The following is a 10,484-nucleotide window of genomic DNA, read 5'->3' on the forward strand; positions in this document are numbered from 1 at the left end:
TCCCGAGTTCGAACCTTCGGGCAGATGAGTCCCGAAGCAGGGGACAGCAACCCATCTAGGAAAGAAAACTCTATAATCAAACAACTGCTGTCTTGTACAAAAGCTATGGAAGCAAATCCAAAACGAAGTCGGAGTCAACGACCTAGATCTATATGGCAATGAACAGGTTAATACGTATGTCGTGATTGGGTTGGAGGAAATCTAACATTACAATAAAGAACAAAGAAGATGTGTAAATCAATAATATAGTGTTTGTAGCTACATATTAGAAAATTATACATGATACAAATTGAACCACTGTATTCACGTTTTTAACAGAGGACTTATTCCCCACAAAACTCCAGTCACTATTCGCCTCCATTAACAAGGCACGGTGGGTGTACTAGTGTGTACACGCCATCAAGTCAGAACGATGTGTACATCCCAGTGCTCTACTGATGTGTACATTTCGACTTGACACAGCCTATATCTGAAAACCAAGAACTCAGCTCCCCTCCCCCCCCCCACCCACACACACCACCCCCCTCTCTTTAGTCCCACCCCAAGTTATTCGCCAGCCCACAGATAAGAGCTATCTCGCGGTCTCGCTTTAAAAGCATTTAATAGTGTTTATGTTTGTTCGAGTAGCAAGTTTGGCTACTCGTACGTCGACGGTCTACAAAGAGCCGATCTCCCACTTCCGCTGAATGTTTTCATTAGGATCAAAATGTGAAGCTCATACGATCGTGAAGAAAAGAAGGCTAGCAATAAACTGTATAATAGGGATAGCACAATACAGCACTTGTTTAACTATAACATAAATATGAACATCGTCTCCTTATCTTTTCACGTTTGTACCCTAAACACATGGGGAAGATGAAGTAGAGTTCATCTGATTAAATGACCTCGGCATACAGGGGTAATGTTATCAACAATATGCCCAGCCGTCTTTGTTTCCTTAACGTGAGTTAGGTACTGATCAGAGTTAGGTGGACTTACTGATTTGAACCCAAGACTTTCGGGTTAGCAGTCTAGCTCTCTACCGCTAAGCCACACCGTCCCACAATATCAACATAATGAATTTTAAATATTAAAATAACAACCGATAGCTTGAAAATGTTATTACAATTGCACTAAAATACAAATAAAAATTCACTTTTAAGATTTGTTTGAAATAGCTTCGCATACCTACCAACAAAGTCCTGCTAACTTTACAGTCTTTATAGTTTACAAAGTTACAGCCTATATAGAAATCTTTGGTATTAAAACTAAGACCGGAGAATCAACTCCGAAACAAACCAAAAAACGTGTTCAAATTTGGTTTGACTTGTCAAAGATAACAGGTTTGAGCCAGGTTTGACCCAGCGTGGTATGCCAGCTATTCCAGAGATCTGATTAGATGACCTTCTGGAATGTCTTCTCCCCAACCCCCACCCCCATCATTCCCTTCTCCACCCCGGACATACATAATACATTCAATAGAATCTATTGTTCTCTTTTCAATATTGCACAGTTATATATTTTTGTGGTGTTTATATTGCGGTGTTATTATGGTAAAGTCGGCTGGGCTTAGTGCTGACCAGTAAAAAAAAAGTAAAGTTTCCCCTTTCAAACCTGACTGTCTATGGGGCAAATGAAGTAGAGTTCACTTGTTTCTGTGACCTCGGCATATGAAGAGATAGTGTGGTCAGCACTATGCCCAGCCGCCTTTACTTTCTCTAATGTTAGTTAGGTACCCATCAGAGTTGGGTGGACTCAGGGACGGTCTACTGACTTCAACCTGGATTCGAACTCTACCGCTAGACCACTCCGTCCCTAGTGCTGACCACATTATCCCTTTATATGCCGAAGTCAACAAAACATGAACTACACTTCATTTGCCTTTTGGTCTAAAGAGGAACGTTAACGTTACTTCTTTTTATTATGGATTGCCTTATCCCACCCCTCATACCTCACCCCCCCCCCCCCCCCATACACACACACATATTCAAATACGAACACACAACAGATGAAAAAGTCGAAATTTTAAACACAGATTTTTTTCTTAATCTCCGGCTCGAACCCACGCTACCCAGACGTGACAATTTTATTCCGACCCCCCGGAAGGGGCGAATAAAATAAAACGCGCTAATTCTGCGAATCGCTTGCTTCAGTCACTTTCTGGCGAGTTAAAAAAAATAGACGTCGAAAGAAAGTGGATAAAAAAGATTTGCAACAAGACAACTAGAAATATCCGATAGTTTTATTTCAAAAATGCGAGATACACAGCGTTTACGCTTGCGACATGTATACTATACATGTCAATGGGGAATAAACTAGAAACATGTTAATGTTACATGAAAAAAATAAAATTTAAACGGAACATGTATAGGTCTACCTACTTTCTACGATTTTCTTATCTAGTCATTTATATTATGCAAGTCGCAAGTGTAAATGCGGTATATTTTGCATCCTATATAAAAAGCCAAATTAAAATATGAAGATTTAGCAATTGTTAAATTTTTAAAATTCCTAACCTTTGATTTTATGTGGAAATAAAATTGTACATATACTGAGTTTGGTGTTCTGATAAATCTATTGTTTAGTCATGTCTGTTGTTTAGTCTGTCTTGTCTGTTGTTTTGTCTGTCATGTCTGTTGTTTTATCATTCATGTCTGTCTGTTGTTTTGTCTCTCATGTCCGTTGTTTTTGTCATGTCAACATTTTTGTAACGGCACACAGCTGGAAGCGAGCGAGATTTCAGCGAATAGTTTATATTTCTAAGACCAGAAATACTGAAAACTTAAAAAAATTTACCTTAAAATTTAAGTTAAAATTATAGTCACCTTAGTGGTGGAAGGGGTAAGGCGGAATCACGTGACGTCATTTAATGTGAATGATGGGTTATTTTTTGTGTGACAAAGGTTGGGATTTTTTTTTTCTAAATGGCTTTTACTGCTCGGCATTGTTGATGGAAGACTTTTTTTTTAATCCTTAAAAAGCAAAAAATACACACTCTTAAAACTAAAACTTCTGTATGTGGAATGCAAAAGAAAGATTAGAAGAAAGAAATTATCATGTTAGGAATAGCTGGAGTAGGGTGGGGAGGGGAGGGGGAGATAGGAAGATGGTAGAACAACCACGAAAAAAGCGTCTTTTCATCGTCCATAAATAACACAAATGTATGCTAGTCTTTAAAATATGTCCGTATTAAAACTTCATCAGCAAAACCACAGCAGTATATTTAGCCGAAAAATGCTAAAACAACCGAAATAAAAATATTGCCCCAAAAAGAAATAGAAAACTTTAGTACTTAATCACAAATGCTAAAGCAACCGAAATAAAAATATTGCCCCAAAAAGAAATAGAAAACTTTAGTACTTAATCACAAATGCTAAAACAACCGAAATAAAAATATTGCCCCAAAAAGAAATAGAAAACTTTAGTACTAAATCACCAGAACAAATAAGAGGAATATAAGTAAACAGTTTACAGAAAGAATATAAAAACGTCAGCAAATAAAGAGAGAATAGAGGCGAAGTGTCAAACATGGAGGAATGTCAACAGGACAGATATGAAAATCCCGAGGGTTGGGACGGCCGGTAAGATAAGCTGAGTAAACCAGGGGTGGTGGGAGGTGGGGGTGGGGGGGGGGGTCCCTTGTGACACAATCTGGAGGGAAGTTTTAACACAAGGGGTGACACAGGAGGTAAGGTTTAATAGCCAAGTTTTGACGTAGGAGGAAAAGTTACGCGATGGTGCGGTGATGAGGATGAAGTTTATGAATTTAAATAAGGCAATAGTTTTTATTAAATAAACAACAGTCGTTTCTGCTGGGACTTAGTGGTTGAATGGTAGAGCATACGACAGCTCATGTAAAAGTCTCTAGTTCGGACTACATTGTCCTACCATATGTCAAGGTCAATGAAAAAGGTGAAGTTTACTTCACCTGCCTATGGACCGTCAAAATCGAAAGGGTATTTTAGTTCGCACATCACAGTCATACCCTAACTTTTTTTGTTATCATAGATGTACCCAGCATCGCAACTATATCCAACATCAAAATTTTACCCAAAATCACAACTTTGCCAAACATCACAACTTTACCAAACATCAAAACTTTACCTAACATAACAACTTTACCTAACATTACAACTTTACCCAACATTACAACTTTACCCAACATTACAACTTTACCCAACATTACAACTTTACCCAACATTACAACTTTACCCAACATTACAACTTTACCCAACATCACAACTTTACGAAAAATCACAATCAGCCAACATAACAACTTCTGCCAATACCCTTAACGCCAAAAACTACCTCTAAGTCACCTACGGTAAAAACACTTGTCTTATTCACATCTTATTCGTCTTCGCACTTATTTTGTAGTAGTGGTGGGAATTTCCTCCAACACAAGTTAAGTATTATATTACAACATAGTATGCGCTAACGTCCGTTAACTCCGATTTTAGACTGCTTCTCAATTTGCCTCCATAGCCCGTGTACATCTTAGAACAATCTGCAAGACAGCAGCTGTTTGATTTTGGATTTTTCCATCAAAGATGGGTTGCTGTCCCCAGCTATCGAGCCTTATATGCCCGTAGTTCCGAACTTGGAACTATTAAAGTTAGCAGCAATCATCCTTGCCGCCAGACAACGCCGCTTCCCTTAAAGTAGCAACCTCCAATAGTACAATTATCCAAACAACACGAAAACTCCTATAGGGTCTTCCATAAATGACGTTACGCTTTTTTTTGACGATTTATATCCCTCCCCTCCCCATGGTAACACATCGTCACAAAAATATAGACAGTCACTATTAAAATGAAGTCATACCTCAGCCTAAAACACCCCTCCCCATCACAAAGCTACAGTTTTTGTTTTTTTACATTTCTTTCTGAAATATTTTCTTAGCTCGGTCACCATAAGCATATTTATCAATTTCTGTTACAATTTACAAAAACGGTCTTCTATTAACGCGAAATAACGACAAAAGGTAATTAATTAGGATTCTAACATTACTTATTTAAATTGCTTAAATGTGTGGTCAGACTTTCTGAATCCGTCTCCCTTCGCCACACATTGTCACAATGTTCCCACCCCACCCCCCTGCACCCCTAAAATCTTGACGTCATTTATGATTGACCCCTATCAATCAATCACCATTAACAACAGAAATCTTCAGTAGACACACATTGTTCGAAAGGATCAAGGCAGTTAATATAAAAATGTACTAAATTGAAAACCCAATTACTGCATTATGTTTTCTTAAAGTCTTTTTAAAATTTGCGCATAGGAAGATCTTATTAAACCTTCCGAGCGCATGAAATCAAATGGACGCCAGTTTCACACCAGGAAACTATATTATGGCTTTTTTTTTTTTAAATCGCAAAGTTTAATCAATGATTACTAACAGCAAACATGGAACAATAAATTATAAAAAAATATCACACTCAATTTTATAACACAGTTTTATAACTATAGCATTGTATCACCATACAACAAATAAATGTGGTCAGCTCTAAAACTTAAACTGTCTTCTTAGACACTTGTCTGTATCGCACAAGTCTCGTGGGAACTAGGGAGCTAACGTCGACCGCGAGATTTTGGTTGCCGTCTGCAATCTCTAAACTACACATCAATTCCGCTAATTTTACCGCTAGAGACAAATATTGCGGTATATAGCAAAACATAAATATTAAACTAGATGTTTAAATGTATGAACACTCCAAAAAACAATTTAATTAATTTCAAACAATGTAATTAATGTTTTTCTAGCTAATATAGACAATCGCGAACAGTTTCTTCCAGGCATCTCTTCGGAGGGGGGAGCCCCCCCCCCCCCCCCGAAGAAAGATGGATTTTATATAGTAAATATACACTTTTACTAGTGCCCCCCCCCCCCTGAATAATGTTGATTGAAAAAAGTCTGGAAGAAACACTGATCGTGAAAATGGCAGTTACACTGTGGTGGTATTTTCAGGATAGTAATTCCTTCTGGAAAGACTTTTGTACATACTTCACCCTTTCCCCTACTCTTCAATTAAAAACATAACTCCGCCCCGAAACAATCAATAGCACGAAATTATGTACATTACGAAATTTAACCGGAAGAGATAGTCTACTTACATTGACATTCAAGAAATATTAATCCATTCTATAATGACACTATAATATTTTCAACAAAAGGGATTGCAAAGAGAACATCATACTCTTAATATGTGACACCCGTATTATGTAGGGCTACTCTTAAGAAAAAAACGGTATACGCTGTCACAAGACTGCCCCTGTCACTTCACTATTTAAACACTGAACGTCTGCTTCCCCTTGCCAGTGGTGTTGTTATCTCAGTTGAAATAGAATAGACGGGTCTGAATCTTGAACACAAAGTGACTAGCTTTAAAAGATTCAATTCCCTTCCTTAACTAAAATTATCTTATTAAATAAACAGAATTATCTCCCATTTTAGGCTCAACAACTGCATTTACACCTCTGTATTTCCGCTAAAAAATAGTTTTATTAATAAAGTAATCATTTTTTTTAATGCATGAATAAAAAATTGTTATTACAAAAGTTTGTATTAATTATTGAATACAGAGTTTCAGAAAGAAAATCTTTATCTAATTTGTAATTTTTGTGACATGTTCAATCCGTTGTTCTGTTCTTAATATATGTTTATGTAAGTTTGTATAGGTGTGGGATGATCTCGGAAAGACCATAAAAGCCTAGCCCCACCCCGTCAAAAATATTATATATATATATATATATATATATATATATATATATATATATATATATATATATATATATCCCCCAAGCTCAGTAGTAATAAAGACACACGGGGCAGATGAAGTAGAGTACATCTGTATTAATGACCCCGGCATACACCGGGATAATGGGGTCAGCACTATCCACCCGCCTTTGTTTCTGTAACGTGAGTTAGGTACCCATCAGATCTGGGCGGGTTCATGGACGTTCTACTGACTTAAATCTGGATTCGAACTCGAGACTTTCTTGTTAGCAGTCTACCGCTAGGCCACGATTTACAATTGTTTGTGATGATACAAAAATAAAAGCTATTGTTTTCTCTAAATGAGGTGATTCCAAAATTTTAAAATCACAAAACTTTTGTAATACCACTTGGTATCCTCTGTCGTGCTTATTGATGGGGAAGGGTGGGGGGGGGGGGGGGTCTAGCAATATTTGTTATAGGGGAGATTGGTCTATTGAAATACTATGTTTAGTTATGTGGTGTAGGGACGGGTAAAAAGCAATTACATTTTTATGTTGTATAAATATTGGAAAGATCCTCACAATTTGAAATTGCCGACATTTTCTCTCTGTTCTTATTAGGAAAATCTAAATTAACTTTATAATCAACTTTTTAATCAGCCTCTCCTGACACCAGTCCACACCTCCCCGACCACACCTCCCCTGACCACACCTCTCCTGACCACACCTCTCCTGACCACACCTCTCCTGACACCAGTCAACACCTCCCCTGACACCAGTCCACACCTCCCCTGACCACACCTCCCCTGAACACACCTCTCCTGACCACACCTCTCCTGACACCAGTCCACGCCTCCCCTTACCACACCTCCCCTGACCACACCATCCTGACCACACCTCCCCAGACACTAGTCCACACCTCCCCTTACCACACCTACCCTGATCACACCTCTACTAACACCAGTCCACACCTCCCCTGACACCAGTCCACACCTCCCCGACCACACATTCCCTGACCACACCTCCCCAGACACTAGTCCACACCTACCCTGATCACACCTCTACTAACACCAGTCCACACCTCCCCTGACACCAGTCCACACCTCCTATAACACTAGTCCACACCTCCCCTGACCACACCTTCCCTGACACTAGTCCACACCTCTCCTGACACTTGTCCACACCTCCTATAACACTAGTCCAAACCTCCCCCGACCACACCTCCCCTGACACTAGTCCACACCTCCCCAGACACTAGACCACACCTCCCCAGACACTAGTCCACACCTCCCTTGACAGTAGTCCACACCTCTAATGACACTAGTCCACACCTCCCCGACCACACCTCCCCTGACACTAGTCCATACCTCCCCTCACCACACCTCCCCTGACATAGTCCACACCTCCCTTGACCACACCTCCCCAGACACTAGTCCACACCTCCCTTGACAGTAGTCCACACCTCTACTGACACTAGTCCAAACCTCCCTTGACCACACCTCCCCAGACACTATTCCACACCTCCCTTGACAGTAGTCCACACCTCTACTGACACTAGTCCACACCTCCCTTGACCACACCTCACCTGACACTAGTTCACACCTCCCCTGACACTTGTCCACACCTCCTATAACACTAGTCCATACCTCCTATAACACTAGTCCAAACCTCCCCTGACCACACCTCCCCTGACCACACCTCCCCTGACACTAGACCACACCTCCCCAGACACTAGTCCATACCTCCCCAGACACTAGTCCACACCTCCCTTGACAGTAGTCCACACCTCTACTGACACTTGTCCACACCTCCTATAACACTAGTCCACACCTCCCCTGACACTTGTCCACACCTCCTATAACACTAGTCCACACCTCCTATAACACTAGTCCACACCTCCCCTGACCACACCTCCCCTGACACTAGTCCATACCTCCCCTGACACTAGTCCACACCTCCCCTGACCACACCTCCCCTGACACTAGTCCACACCTCCCCTGACCACACCTCCCCTGACACTAGTCCACACCTCCCCTGACACTTGTCCACACCTCCTATAACACTAGTCCACACCTCCTATAACACTAGTCCACACCTCCCCTGACCACACCTCCCCTGACCACACCTCCCCTGACACTTGTCCACACCTCCTATAACACTAGTCCACACCTCCCCTGACACTTGTCCACACCTCCTATAACACTAGTCCACACCTCCTATAACACTAGTCCACACCTCCCCTGACCACACCTCCCCTGACCACACCTCCCCTGACACTTGTCCACACCTCCTATAACACTAGTCCACACCTCCCCTGACACTTGTCCACACCTCCTATAACACTAGTCCACACCTCCTATAACACTAGTCCACACCTCCCCTGACCACACCTCCCCTGACACTAGTCCACACCTCCCCTGACCACACCTCCCCTGACACCAGTCCACACCTCCCTTGACCACACCTCCCTTGACACTAGTCCACACCTCCCTAGGCACAAGTCCATTTTGTGACATAAGAACTTAGACATCTTTTCCTAAAATTGCGCTTTATAACTTGCTAACTTACACATTTTAAAGAGGACATATCAGGAATGTTTGATCTCGAGTATGTATTACATGTGGTATAAATTGTAATCGTAATACGTATTTAAAAAATAATATATCATTAAGCTTAAAAAAGAAATTTAAAAAAAAAATAGGAAACAAAAAATTTCATACATTCTAGTTTTTTCAGTAAAGCTAAAAAAAAAAGTTTATTTACTTGATTTCTTTGCATTGTGAAGCTTGTTATTTTACATGAATTTTATATTTGTTTTATTTTCTACTTTTTGGTATTTAATATTTGTAAAAAATACAGGAGTAATTGGATGATAAAGATTTACAAACAATTTATGTCTATGCTAATTTTACTAGCCGAACATTCCTGAGTCGATATCCTTCGTTCATCATGTCCTATATACACGATTGAACAAACCCAGCCATTAAGATTGAGCCTAAAACTTTTATTATGTCGAATGCGGGAACGTACATGTAACACAGGGGTCTCCAAACTACGGCCCGCGGGCCGGATGCGGCCCGCGATGTCATTTTATCCGGCCCGCGACGATCTTTTTGTCCACTGAATAAATGTTTGTTGGAGGTGGCTGAGGAGCTTTGCACAGAAAATTCAAAACAATCTGAAAATGTAGCTTTGTGTGCTAATACAATTGCCCACCGTGTTGCAGACATTGGTGAAAACATTGTGACTCAAACAGCGAAAAATGCAAGCAAGTTTTGGCATTTTTCTATTGATATGAATGAGTCGCTGGGCAGCTGTTCCACCTCTCAACTGCTTCCGTTCATTAGAGGTGTGGATAAAGACCTGAACATAACACAAGAGCAGGTTTCCCTACATATAATGTATGACACTGTTACCGAAGAGGATATCTAACCATAAATAGCTCAGAGACAAACACAAAATCGCATGATTTACCATATTTCACATCAGTAAGATTGCTAATTTTGCGAGAAAATTCTGAGCAGAGTATCTACGAAAAGAAATAGGTGACTTCCTGATAGTAAAGGCAAGTCACAGACATTTTTGTATGATGAAGAGTGGGTATAGAAATTGGCCTCTGCTGCAAACATAACTAGTCATTTAAATTTTCTGAACCTAAAACGGCAAGAGAGTGAAATCTAGTTTCTGATCTATACACCCACATAAAGGCCTTTAGATACAAACTTGTCATGTTTTTGAAACAAGAACAGGCTAACAACTTGACACACTTTCAGCAGTGCTAGGTC

This window comes from Physella acuta, unplaced genomic scaffold, assembly GCF_028476545.2.
Source record: "Physella acuta isolate Inbredline_101_S28 unplaced genomic scaffold, ASM2847654v3 ptg000599l, whole genome shotgun sequence".
Taxonomy (NCBI): Eukaryota; Metazoa; Mollusca; class Gastropoda; family Physidae; genus Physella; species Physella acuta.